Raw genomic sequence first — 13,859 nt, 5'->3', positions numbered from 1 at the left:
TTCATATGAACAGGTAAAACCTTCCCGAGAATCCTTCAGCTGTCTGCATCTCATTTGATGTAAGCTTTGTTTTTTTTTCCCCCCGCGATCGAGTCTTGCCGTGTCGCCCAGGCTGGAGTGCGGTGGTGCGATCTTGGCTGACTGCAACCTCCGCCTCCCAGGTTCAAGTAATTCTCCTGCTTCAGCCTCCCGAATAGCTGAGACTACACGTGTATGCCACCATGCCCAGTTATCCTTTGACGCAGATTTATCTTCTCAGCATCAAAGCTGGAATCCAACCTTTCCTAGACTAAAAGCACCAGAAAAGTGGTTATTTATCCTTACACTCCCTGTTCCATACAGAATACAGGGGACCAGGATTGGTTATCGATTCAAGAGTCAGTATGTATCTGAGTGTGGAGGTACCTGTACCATCTTATAGGTTGGAGGTGTCTACCATCCTGCTTCCAGGCTACATACTCAGAACCATCACACACTAAAGTAGGAACAGAGATAATCTAATTTTTGAACCAGGTCCCTCACTGAAAGCCTAAATTTAATATGATTCAACAAATCGAGGCTACACTGACTGATATTTTACTAAACTTACTGTCCAAATTGAGCATTTGAGGCAAAAAGCTGCAACTTCTGTTTTAAGCAGAAAGCTGCAGACTCACCTTTGGCACACAGTTGAGAGGTGACTGGCAAAACGCAGAACTCTTCAAAATGATGGCGTTTTCAGCTAATTACACCTCTGAAGTTACAAAGCTGCAGGGATTCTCCAAATTCTCAAATCTCAGCAGAGAATTATCATTTGGGACGTCGCTTGTATACAAGGAACACATGAAATCTAAAAAGAAAGAAGCGTATATTAGATCTGCTTACTTCTTTGATTTTAAGCAACCAGTTTTAAAAATAACTGGTTATTCATTTGCCTAAAACCAATGTTTTTTTGTTTTTTTTTTTTTTGAGACAGGGTCTCCTCTGTCACCCAGGCTGGAGTGCGGTGGTATCATCTTGCCTCAATGCAACTTCCGCCTCCTGGGCTCAAGTGATCCTCCTGCCTTAGCCTCCCCATTAGCTGGGACTACATACATGTGCCACTACCCTTGGCTAATTTTATGTATTTTGAAACCAATGCTTTAAATATATCCCAGAATAAAGCTGCTCTGTGCCTAAAGACCTCCATCAACACATACTCCTCCCCCTCCCCACCTTTCATTCCCTGGGCAAGCTCCCACACTCGGCTGGGGAAGGCCAACCACACACCCAGTGAACAGCAGGTGGAAGGAGGTCATGGGGTGTGGGGGACAGCCAGCCCATAATCAAGTGACCTGAGCTCCCAGTCCCTTCCAGACTTCCTCCTCCCAGTGACCCCCACCTTTAAAAACCTCCCAGAAATAAAAGGGTGGCTGCCAATTGGAAAGGTGGCCAGTCTGGGAGTCTAATGAGGGAGAAGGGTTACAAAGGGCATGGATATTATTTAGAGACTCGTTCCTCTCTTGGAGGTCTGTTGCACCAGCCATTTATTAAGAGGTCACCAACTGGACCCATAGCCTTAGGCTAAAAAGCACCCCTGCTTTCAAGACTTCTGAGACGAACACTCCAAAATGAGAAGGAAGTTAAGATGAGAGGCGCCTGACAAAGGTGACCAGCTCTCTCCTAGTTGTGGAGAGCTGGATCCTGCATTATGTTCACTGCACTTGGTAAATATGTTCAGTCTTTGACTAACGTTTTCGAGGGGACCCTGGAGCACTCTGTGGACTTCAAGTGAATTCACTGACATTTTTAATTACATTTCAAACCCAGTGGGGATCTGTCTTGACAGTTCACTCAGAGAAGATCTATTAATTCATCCTTAGCATGATTATGACCCAAAATGTTAATACCCCATAGAAAAATCGAATTCTATTTTAGTCAAAGAGAAGAAGATAATTCAAATAGGGCTATCATAAAAATGTTATAAGGCAAGTTCATAAATTTTGATTTAAAAATTAATTCCTTTTTATCCATTCTCTAGCATTATTTTAAAGGCCGCATCATTTTAATATAGATATAATTTAAGGCAAGGAACAGGTGATGGCCAAACACAATGAGAATACATCTTCGGGCAAGATGTCAGATGTATACTAGGCAGATTGCCCTTCTTCCTGTTAGGTGTTTATCATAAAATGACAGGTCCTCTCAAAATGGAAGTAGTGGAATCTGAACTCAGTTCTTGACCAAGAGTTCTTGTTTCTCATGCTGACACCACTGAAGAAAGCCATCAGCACAGGGCAATGTGCTGGGGACCATGCCCCTAACACCGCCTGTGTATGTGTCATTTTCAGGGGCTCTTATAAACGCAAGTTGTATTGCTAAGATTTTAACTGGAAAGTGAATTTGCCCAGAGTCCACGCCTTCCACAGGCAAATGGCAAGGAATTGTTTATGCGGTTGTTTGGGTTGTCCAAACACAGGCCTCCCACTGTGTGCCCTGTGTCTCATGAGTAATATGATTTAATCCTTCTGATACACTTCCAGGATGGATTCTAATGCCCATATTTACAGAGGAGTTCACTTTCTCAGGGACACTAAAGGTTTTTCCCAACTGACTGCAGAGTGAGGAATCACTCAGGCCTTGGACTCCGGATGAGTGGGCTTTGCACATCTCTAATCTCTTCTGCATGCGAACAGAGGAGACACTCCTTATGCCAACAGCAAAGCAAAAGCCCGAGCAGCTTCTCTGCCAGCCCCCGCAAAAGAACAATGAGCTGGATTTAGAACCTGAGTCCTCTGATACTAGGCACAGTGGACAAGTCAGAGCACGGCCTCTCCAAGCACAATCAGTAAAGGAAAAGCCAGAGAGGATGGAGCAGGGCTTGGACTGATGCAACAGCTCCAACAAAAGTGAGGCTATTGAAAATCCACTGAAAGGTACCAGTGGCCACTGGGATTCATGTGTAAAAAGTGAAGGTTGCATGAGATGTTTTCCTTGAGAAAAGCATTCCATTGACAAACTGTCCATGTGTTCAATGTACACCCTAAGTAGAAAAAAAACCACGATGATCGACATCTCTCTCTTTGGGTTTAAATGAAGACTGCCCAAGTTTAACATGGGGTTCTGAGCTTACTCAAAACCTGTGTTAAGGAAGAGCATTTCAAAGCAGGTCTTAATTATAATCGGTTATCGAAATCCATCAGCAAAGTATACACTTTTGTGCAAAAAACAGTACCAGCCTGCAAGATAAACACATATAAGGTCACTTAGACTGTAGAAGGCCCTCACCAAAGGATTCATTCAAGGATTTTCTACAGCCAGCTTCAAGAAGACAGGAATATATAGAACGGGTGTGGGTTTTTCTCTAAAAGTACTTCACTAGCACTACGTGCATCTCCCTTTAGAAATAAAAAAAGGAGGGAGGGCTAGAAGGCAATTAACACTGATACCGTACATATCTCTTCATTTTAATTTGGATCCTTAATACTACAAAATTTTACCATTGCAAAATCCAAGGGATTATCTGAATTCTCCGTAACCTTGAAATTTGCATTTTTCCCACTAAAGCCACAACCCAGGGTTTTCCAGTGTTTTCAGCAGCACTTAGCTGCGTGTTGGGCGAGTGTGCTGAGCACTGCCAAGCCACACTACTTGTCCCAGGTGCAGGGCCAGGCAGCGAGATGCCCCCTGCAGGCAGTCCTGGCCGATTCTGCATTCCCAATACCAGCGTGGTGCTGGCGCAGTGTCTTCTGGGGCACCTGGGCTGGTTTCCTCCAACTCTCAGCATCTGAGACGGAAGTCCAGTGATGAGTCCCTGACTAAGGCAACTCCAGAGGAGCAGTTCAGGGTTAAGAAGAGAGTTATGAGCCTTGTTCTGATGACAGCCCAAGGCTGTGAGCTTTGTGGGCATAATACTGCCAGGTGCTGTCACTCAACTTGTTTCTAAGGTGGCCTATTTGTCCAGAAAACTGAAGTCACCAAGAGGCTAAAGTCAGCCTTCAGGAGGCTCAGGGAATCCCTGCTCTCCCACTCTCCAACTGATAAAACAGTGACAGGCTGGGAGAAGAACATGCTCTGATCCCAGTGAGACACTCGCTGTGGCTTCACCTTAGTGTCAGCCGCAAGAATCGTGACAGCAACCCTGGGAGATACATCTTATCATTCAGCCGAGGAACCAAATGACCAGATGTCCCACAACCAGACTTTGAATGCACACTTGCCTGATTTTAAAGCCAACGTGCTCTTTCTCCTGACAAAGATCACCACGAAAGGGCTAGAACCTTGACAGTCGCATTTTGCAAATCGCATCTGCTGCTGCCATCTGTCTGGGCTATCTGCCACCCTGGGTGGCCAGCTCCAACCTCTCAAATCGGCTAGGAACCATGTCAGGCTGTGTCAAGAAGCAAGACCATGAATGTACACACACCAAGTTTGTTTTCAATGGTACTGCTTCTCTTAGATGTTAGCTCGGGGTGGTGGGGAGTGGGGAAGCCTGGTTGAATAGTGTCACCTGGCTGGGTCAGTAATGAGCAGATCTTGGACTCGCGTATGTATCATAACCAAATCTAATCTGTGTTACACATGGAGAGAACCACTCCAGATCCCTAGTCTGTAGCCAGAGCTAAGGCAACTGTCCTTTACCTTTTATTTAAAAAAAAAAAAAAAAAAAAAAGCATAGGATTAGCATAGGCCTCGGAGCTCTCAAATGCCTTGTCTTGCCCTTCCTCCTCCCTCCCTGACCAGGGAGGCCCAGCAGAGGCCTGCAAGCGGATCTCCAGTTCAGAGTACGGAGGCGGCAGTGCCAGCCCGACACAGCACGGGGTCAGCGCTGTCTGGGGCAATTCTGGCAGAGCTAGCTATATTTCATTCCTAGTGAACCACTTGGAAGAGAACCTTATTCAAGTGGGAAAAGGCTGGTTTCAGATACTGAACAAAGCTACACAAGTTTCCTTGAGTGGTTTGGCTACAGTTCAACCCATGTGGACTGATACTGAGCAGCTCAGATGTGTTTATCAATCCGAAACTCAAAGGCGTCCAAGGAGATGACCTCAGCTGTCTCTTAATCATCCAGTGCACAGTGGTTCGGAGGCAGGGTTCAGGAACGGCTGAAGCCTAGCTTCAAAAAGCCTCACTACAATTAGAGTTTTCACTCAAGATAAAGCTGTCCTGAAAAGTAAAAATATCAAGTGTTTCTGCACTGGGCTGAAATTATATCAATTCCATATATGAATGCTGGTTAGGAGGTTAATTAGAAGCTGGTAAATGAAAACACGAGGGGAAAAAAAAAAACAGAACTAATTTCTAATTCTCTAGAAAGTCAAAGAGTGGCCAAGGCGGGTGTTTGCAGGACAAAGGTGACTGATCAGAGTTTAGGGTCTGTCAGTTCTAGGTTCTGGAATAATGATTTCTGCCTTCAGATACTCCAGAGCTGAAAAAAGAAGGAAATAGCAAGCAGTAGGTCAAACGACGTGCCAAACCCCTATTAACTTTAATACGGGTTCAAGAGACTGAAGAGATCCAGCGCCAGCCAGGGTTTTATTAGGGGCTTACAGAGAAGGGAGAGAGTCTGGTGGCAGCGGGCTGGACAGGAGACCCGCACCTGCCTGCAAGCATCATGCAATTCATGTAGCATTTTCACTTAACACCCTCCCTGACCAAGGACCTCCACCTGGCATGCTTCATGCAACCCAAAACTCAGGGCCTCAATCACACCTGTTCCATGAGACAAGCTGCAGGACTCAGATGTTCCTTAAAGACAAGGACTGAATCTCCAGGCTGGCAACTTCTGGATTCCCTAGCTGGGAACACACGTTCAGGTGCATCTGCCACACGAGGTCATTCTAAGGGTCTGCTTAAGTTATTGCTGTCAGATGTGTTTACCCTACATCATCCATATATAATGAGAAGCAAAATACAAGCCAGAAAAGGAAGCAACAAGGACACGGGTCAGGATGACAGGGCTGTAGGCCTGACTCGGCCACCAAATGCCTCTCTGTTCCCTCATCCACCACCCCAGACACTCAACTCCAATCCTGTATCTTTGGGACATATGGGAATGGACATTATCAAAAAGTGATGTGGTGCCAAAAATGTATCAAAGCTTACTAAAATAATAGAAGAAAGCCATAATGCAAGTCTTTTTTTTTTTCTTTGAGACGGAGTCTCACTCTGTTACCAGGTCGGAGTGCAGTGGTGCAGTCTCAGCTCACTGCAACCTCTGCCTCCCGGGTTCAAGTGATTCTCCTACCTCAGCCTCCCGAGTAGATGGGACTACAGGCGTGCCCCACCACGCCCAGCTAACTTTTTGTATTTTCAGTAGAGACAGGGTTTCACCATGTCAGCCAGGATGGTCTCAATCGCTTGACCTCGTGATCCGCCCACCTCGGCCTCCCAAAGTGCTGGGATTACAGGCGTGACCCACGGCGGCCGGCCCATAATGCAAATCTTAATATAAATTTAAGTTTTACAGTCTGCTGCCTAAAAATTCTAACATATAGGAATTTGATTAGTGACACATTTTATAAATTTGTGACAAGGTTTGTAAAGGGTTTTGTTGATATATTTAATGCTAGCCTCTTAAATCCAGCAGTACTCCATTCTCTAAAAGGCCTGCCCAGGTGTTTCTCTAAGTTTTCCTGCAGTCCAAACTGCGAGTTGTGTTTGTAATCAGCATAAAAACCTTGCTATACATCTGAGTGCCATAACTAGACAACTGAATTACATATCGCCTTTTTAACAGGTTCCCCAGCATTTTATTAAGCATGCACAGGATTCAGCCATTGTCTAGGTAGTGACAACACCAGTAAAAAGCACGCTGACAAAAATAAACTGTAAACACTAAAATGCACTACTAAATAAAAACTGTGCAAACCCCCCTTTTTATGAAGGAAGGAAAGAGGGAGGGAGGAGTGAGGGGGTCAGGGAAGCAAATCCTGTTTTTTTCCCTTTCCCTCCTGCCAGCTTGCTTGCATGCTCGCTTGTGCACTCGCGCTCTCTGTCTCTCTCTTTCACACACACACGCACACACACACACTTGTTTTTTTCAAATGGCCTCTTGAGAAGCGGGCCAGAAGGTGAGACACAACTATTGTTAACACATTTAGGGAGTAGAATTGGGGGTGAGAAGGGTTAATTTCTATAACATTTGAACATTTATAATATGTTTTACTTTGGTAATTGAGCACAGCTTTAGATAAAATTCCACACTCCTTTCCCCGTTTCTATCACTGCATCCCTGCTAAACTGAGGCCCAGGAATAAAGAGTGTGGATGTGTGTGCTCTTCCTCCCTCTCAGCCCCAGCCCCGTCACTGAGCAAGTCCTCAGCATCCACTCTCCTTTCGGGCCCGTCCTCTCATCATAGCGACTACTAACACAGTCAGCTCGCTCCCTTCCCTGCCTGCCCTCTCCCCTTCAGTGTTGGGAACTGCCTTCCACCGCTCCTTCTAGCAGTGCTCAGTGGGTGAGGTAAGATCTGACTCTCATTCAAGAAGATCTTCAAAAGCCCCTCCTCCAGGAAGACCTCCTGGATGGCTCCACGGACAGTAAAATGCTCTTTCCTCCAGATTTCCTTAGCACCTTATACAGTACTCATTATTCTGTGAATAAGTAATAAGTGCTTATGTAGTACTGATTACACCATGAAGTGCATCCCTTCTGCTATGGGCTAAATTGGGTCCTTAAAAAAATTTGTATGTTGAAGTCTCAACCCCCAGTACTTCAGAATACGACAGTGAAAAGGTCTTTAAAGAGGTGGCTAAAATGAATCAGGGACCCTAATCCAATTTTAGGACTGCTGGCCTTTTAAGAGAGGAAGAGAAAACAGGAGGGTGTGCACCTTGAAAAGACCTTATGAAAACACAGTGAGAACGCATCTGTCTGCAAGCTCCGGAGAGAGGCCCCAGAAGAAACCAACCCTGCTGAGCCCTTGATCTTGGACTTCCAGCCTCCAGAACTGTGAGAGAATAAATTGTTGTGTAAACCCCGCAGTCTGTGGTACTTTCCCGTGGCAGCCTGGGACTTTTGTGAGATTCAACCACATATATGTGTCACGACATATGACACATACAACAGGAACTTGAAAAACCTTTGTGAGTGAATTGAAAGAACCCGAGATCAAAACCACCAGGTGACCTACACTTTACCCACCAGGTATCTCCCTCTTGCACACCAGAAAGGAACTGATTTTCCCATTTTCCACACCTGTTCGTTCTTCAAAACCCAGTTTAAGCACTACAGCTGGCTTCCTGGGCCCAGCTCCTGCATCACACTCTAACATAGCTATGCCATTTTGCATTTGAATTGTGATGTTTCACTATGTGCAAAAATACTTCCTCATCCAATCTCAACAATTATACATGCAGTCACACCCCAGCCCTCACAAGATGGCTAAAGCGAATCACAAGCAAAAATGAGTTTGCCTATAAATACTTCAGTGCTTATCACCAACAGAAAAGCACAACTCCAGTATCACACCCCACACATCATTACTAATTCCTTAATATAAAGCTCATATCTCATTAGTGTCCTGATTTTCCTGTCTCGTAAGTGACTTTCCACAGCTGATTGACTTGAATCAGGATCCAAGTCATGTCCACAAAATACAAGTTGTCTCTTAAGCCACTTTAAGTCGATTTTATTTTAATGACAATGCATTGAAGATGCTGGGTGAGCCGCCCTGCAGTCACATGGCGTTCCATCCCTCTGGTGTTTTTCGCGTGCTCCCCAGCCCTGGCCTTTGTAGTAAACTGGTGGTTAGTCCTGGGGGCTCCTTTGATGAGAGATCCTTTCTCAAGAGCAGGGACCCAGCAATGACTATGTGCTTGGCACTGAGAACCACCCAATTAATCAGTAATTTAGTAAATGAAACAAGTTAGAGGTGTTAACGTATCAGGGAGTCCAGCCCTTGTCCTTAGCTCTTTCCACGCTCTCATTTTCAAATGGGATTTTCCACAGGGTCCATGGCCCTTCTGAAGTCTTTCCAGAAGAAAGAAAAAGCCTCATTCTACTTTTCCAACTGGGAGAAGGTATATGAAATTTAAGGCTGAAAGTTACAAAATCATCTTAAGCATTGAATGATGTCACGTTCTTTTCTTAAGAAACAAAGAAAGAGGCCAGGTGCCGTGGCTCATGCCTATAATCCCAGCACTTTGGGAGGTCGAGGTGGGTGGATCATGAGGTCAGATCAAGACCGTCCTGGCCAACATGGTGAAACCCTGTCTCTACTAAAAATACAAAAATTAGCTGGGCATGGTGGTGCACACCTGTAGTCCCAGCTACTCAAGAGGCTGAGGCAGGAGAATGGCTTGAACCTGAGAGGCAGAGGTTAAAGTGAGCTGAGATCGCACCACTACACTCCGGCCTGGCAATAGAGTGAGACTTCGTCAGAGAGAGAGAGAGGAGAGAGGGGGAAAGAGGGGGAGAGGGAGAGAGAGGGAGAGGGAGAGAGAGAGGGAGAGGGAGAGGGAGAGGGAGAGGGAGAGGGAGAGAGAGAGAGAGGGAGAGGGAGAGGGAGAAAAGAAGAGGAGAGGAGAACAGAGAACAGAAAAGAAAAAGAGAAAGAAAAGGAGAGAGGTAGAAAAAAATAACTACCTTGTGGATCAGATCAGCCTCTGCAGGGGCTCAAGGGCTGCCTGGCATGACTCCACCAGCTCCAGGAGGCTGGCGTCACTGATGGTCACCCTCATAACACTCTAGGAAGGAGGCATTTTATGTCCCCAAGTGACCCTACTGAGAAACATAATGCCATTTTACACTTCTCAAATTATATAGATATTAACTGTATGCTACTAAATAATTTTTTCCCTAAGAAGGAAAATTTACACTTTTTATTTCTACAAAGAACGCTTGTATTGTGTTATGTAAATGGGAGGGCTTTCCCATAGCCCAGAATTAATCAAATCAGAAACCTCAAAACCTTTATTTCCCCTGCTCTTCAAGGAGAGCCTGGGTGTGATTCTAGAACCACCTATTAATCTTAGAGAGAACACGATGTCTGAAAGGGCTGCCCTTCACACGCATGTGCGTCACAGGACAGAAACATCCAGAGAGAACTGTTCCGGTCAGGGCCCCGGTTCTAATTAACTCAGGATTAGGCAGCTGGGTCCTCCAGGGAGCAGGCTACAAGGGCTGATGCAAATTTTAGTGCTCCACGGATTCCAAGTGTTAGTCAGACTCTACCTTTATTCCAGATTATATCACGGGTCATTTGAAAAGTCCCGACAGGACTCTCAGCATGAGGGTGTGGCATAGGATGTTTTACAGCAATGAGACAAAGGGATGGGCTAAGAAAGACTAAGATCACCCCACGACCATGGGCATCTGAGAAGTCCCTGCAAGTGTGCAGAACAACGAAACTCTGGAGAAAAAGGTTCAGAAAGATTCCATAGGACGGTTGGTTGTTTTTTTAAATTTTGTAAATTACTGGTAACTGGGAAAGCCCCCTATGGAATGGGATTTGCTTCTAAACCTCACTGCATGTTATCTTCTTCCTCTGATAAGCACTGAATCAATGTGATTTGTTCCCTCATTAAGTAGCAGAGATATTCACATAGATTAATAGTGTCCCATAAATGAATTCCATAAAATTCCATCAAATGTGGAATAAAAAGGAAATCTAAAATTTCCCATTTAAAAGCGGCTAATAAAATATGGAAACAATCTAAGTGTCCACTGATGAATGAAGAAAATGAGATTTGTGTGATATGTACGCACACACAAGCACACACACAAACATATACGCAGGCTGAACATCCCTAATCTAAAAATACAAAATCCAAATTGCTCCAAAATCTGAGAAATTTTGAGCACTAATATGATGCTGCAAGTAAAAAATTCCACACCTAAGTTCATGGGAAGGGCTGCAGTCAAAATGTAGGTACACAACACAGTTTACCCAGCACCTCCAAGAAAAAAAATAAAATTACCTGCAGGCTATGTATATAAGGTGTACGTGAAACATAAATGAATTACATGTTTGCACTTGGTCCCATCCCCCAAATCTCTCATTATGTATATGCAAATATTCCAAAATCTGGAAAAATCCAAAACCTGAAACCTTTCTGGTTCCAGGTATTTGGGTTAAAGAATTCTTAACCTATGTATACACACACACAAGAATATTATTCAGCCCTAAAAAGGGAAATCCTGCCATTTGCAATAATGCAGATGAACTGGGAGGACATTATGCTAAGTGAAGTAAGCCAGACACAGAAAGACAAATACTGAATGATCTCATTTACATGTGGAATTTAAAGAAGTCAAATTCATGGAAATAGAGAGTAGAACGGTAGTTAACGGGGGCTAGAAGGTAGGGAAAACGGGGGGATTTTCGTGAATGGGTACAAAATTTTGGTTATAAAATGAGTCCGTCGGGGAAATTTAATTTAAAATGTTTAATTTTAAAAATCAATGAAATTTTAAAAGGCTAATAGTTATAAAAATTTAACTTACAGAAAACATATTTATTATTATTCCAATTAAATAGAAATTTTACTATCACTGTGTTTTTCAAGTATGTTTAGCTTTAAGTATATTTAGTTCTTAAAGTACAGTTAGTTTTGAGCTATTCCTAAAATGGTCAAGGTATGTTCACCCACATTCTCCTCAAACACTGGACCCTTTCACAACTCTCTGCCCTCGCATCTGCTATTTCCTCCCTGTACTGGGAACACCTTTGCACCTCAGCTTCCCAATGCCATCATGCAATCAAATCCAACTCACCATTCAGGAAGGAACTCAAACGTGCTCTCTTCTAGAAGACTGGCCTCCGTACCCATAAGAAGCACTATTTCATAATATCAACTGTCCTTTACATAACTGTCCAGATAGGAAGAGCCTCTGGGAAGGGACCACAACTTTTTCATATCCTCATACCCATATGGGGAGGACCACAGCAGGCTCTGGATAAAATGACTCCTCTCCCCCATTTATGGTTCAATAAACTTCCACTTCCTTAGTTCCATCTATAAGATCAGCTGTGACTGTCCAGTACTCTGCAGCGGTTAGGCCCTGAATCCTTGTCCCCCAGTTTTCAATCTAAGACACACTGAATCCCTTACACCGCTGTGCCCCTGAGCCAGGCCATGAATATCAACGTGGAGGCTTAAATATGGATAATAACATACCTACGCCAAAACCAAACGATGGTTCTGCTTACATATCCTATTTCTTACTTTCAAGGCTATAAGTTTCGTTTTCTTGACTATTTCATTTAATAAATAAATTTGCAAGCAGTCAATGAGAGGGACAGAATCAAAGAGTAATTCTAAAGCTCGAAAGCATATATATGACTTCCTATGGCAGCTGCCCAATTAATGCCATCCATAAAGCCATTCAAATACTGTGTCTGGGCTGAAATCCAATTAAGCCATTTCTGACTGAATATCCCCAAAGAGCCTCCTGCTGAGCTCAAAGTGGAAATCATCATAAATGCCAGATTAGCTGTGTAAGCACTTCCAAAGCCAAAACCAGACAAGAGCATGAAAACCTACATGCCTAGCCTTTTAACTGGGCACAAAGACAGAAATGACATTCAGTGACCATCTGGCAAAAAGTCAAACCCATTTTCTTGTCCAGCCAGGTCTTCTCAGAAAATCCTCATCCAGTGCAAGCATCAAAGAAAAGCGCTGGTCCATTCATTTACACACATTTTGAAATGATCAATCTCAGCTTCACAGTGACATTTTGTGCCGTGAGGAAACAGGGCCAGAAAGCATCTCAAGCTTTGTCTAGACTCACAATTTTACTTAACCAACCCCTTATAGAGTACACCCTTGAAATCAGTAAATCCTGAGAGTCACTACTGCCTCTATGCATAGAATTTGCCCCATAAAAATAGGTAAGCAAAGCCAAAACCTAACTGAGAGACAGAGGGACGGCAGACACGCACGCACCTAGTGTGTTAATTTACTCCTCTGTCTTGCAATTCATGACTCAGATTCACAATTCACAAGGCACGGAGTATCCTCAGCTTACACGCAACAGCCAGAACCAGGAGTGTTCTAACCACATATTCCGGAAACAGAAATGGCCTGACTATTCATTTCAAACAGACCCTACCTGAGACCTACTTAATTAGAACATCTGCGGTTTATAAAAGCTTCTAGGTGGTTAAGAGGCCCAGCCCGATTCAGAACCACTCCTCTAGAGAGAATAAGAGAAATTGAAGAAGAGCCAATTCAAGAAAATCTTATTCTCTAAACCCTCATAACTGGACCACAAGGGCTGTGTGAAAGACGACTAACCCGGGTGTGAGGCTGGCAGTGTCTCTGCACATGATGCAGGGGCATGAGGACTTGCTTTGAAACTGGACACTAATGCCAGTTCCGCACCTTCCTAGCTATAGAAATCGAAGGCTGCTAATTAACCTCAGAAACTAGGTTTCCTTGGAGACAATAGCCGTCACCTTGTTGGTAGAATGAAATCAGTCACACGTATTCAATGAAAATGTATCGCACAACTGCTGTACACAAATGCTGTATATACATAAGGCACAGCACAGAAGCAGCCCTTAAGGAGCTCAGCCTAGTTAGAGGTCAAAGTCAAATAGGAGACTACACAGCAGTGCCTGTTTATGATACCTGCTGCAAGAAAACGTGCCTATGGAAAACGGCAGCTAAACTTCTCCAGGTAACTTCTTTTTTTTTTTTTTTTTTTTTTGAGACGGAGTCTCGCTGTGTCGCCCAGGCTGGAGTGCAGTGGCCGGATCTCAGCTCACTGCAAGCTCTGCCTCCCGGGTTTTTACGCCATTCTCCTGCCTCAGCCTCCCGAGTAGCCGGGACTACAGGCGCCCGCCACCTCGCCCGGCTAGTTTTTTGTATTTTTTGTATTTTTTAGTAGAGACGGGGTTTCACCGTGTTAGCCAGGATGGTCTCGAACTCCTGACCTCGTGATCCGCCCGTCT

At 44.3% G+C, this 13,859-nt stretch overlaps 1 protein-coding gene across 10 annotated transcripts in view; it reads right to left on the bottom strand.

Annotated features, from left to right (window-relative positions):
• Nucleotides 1–13,859, bottom strand: part of NCK2 (NCK adaptor protein 2) — a 278,583-nt gene that overhangs the window by 206,237 nt on the left and 58,487 nt on the right. For 8 of the 10 annotated variants that reach the window (XM_065526727.2, XM_065526728.2, XM_065526726.2 and 5 more), the window contains exon 2: nt 657–829. The exons of the other annotated variants lie outside the window; for them this stretch is intronic. The gene's annotated coding sequence lies outside the window, so the exon portion shown is untranslated. The remainder of the gene's footprint in view (nt 1–656; nt 830–13,859) is intronic. 10 annotated transcript variants of the gene reach the window in all.

This window comes from Macaca fascicularis, chromosome 13, assembly GCF_037993035.2.
Source record: "Macaca fascicularis isolate 582-1 chromosome 13, T2T-MFA8v1.1".
NCBI classification, from domain to species: domain Eukaryota; kingdom Metazoa; phylum Chordata; class Mammalia; order Primates; family Cercopithecidae; genus Macaca; species Macaca fascicularis.
This window is presented reverse-complemented; position numbering and strand designations above follow the sequence as displayed.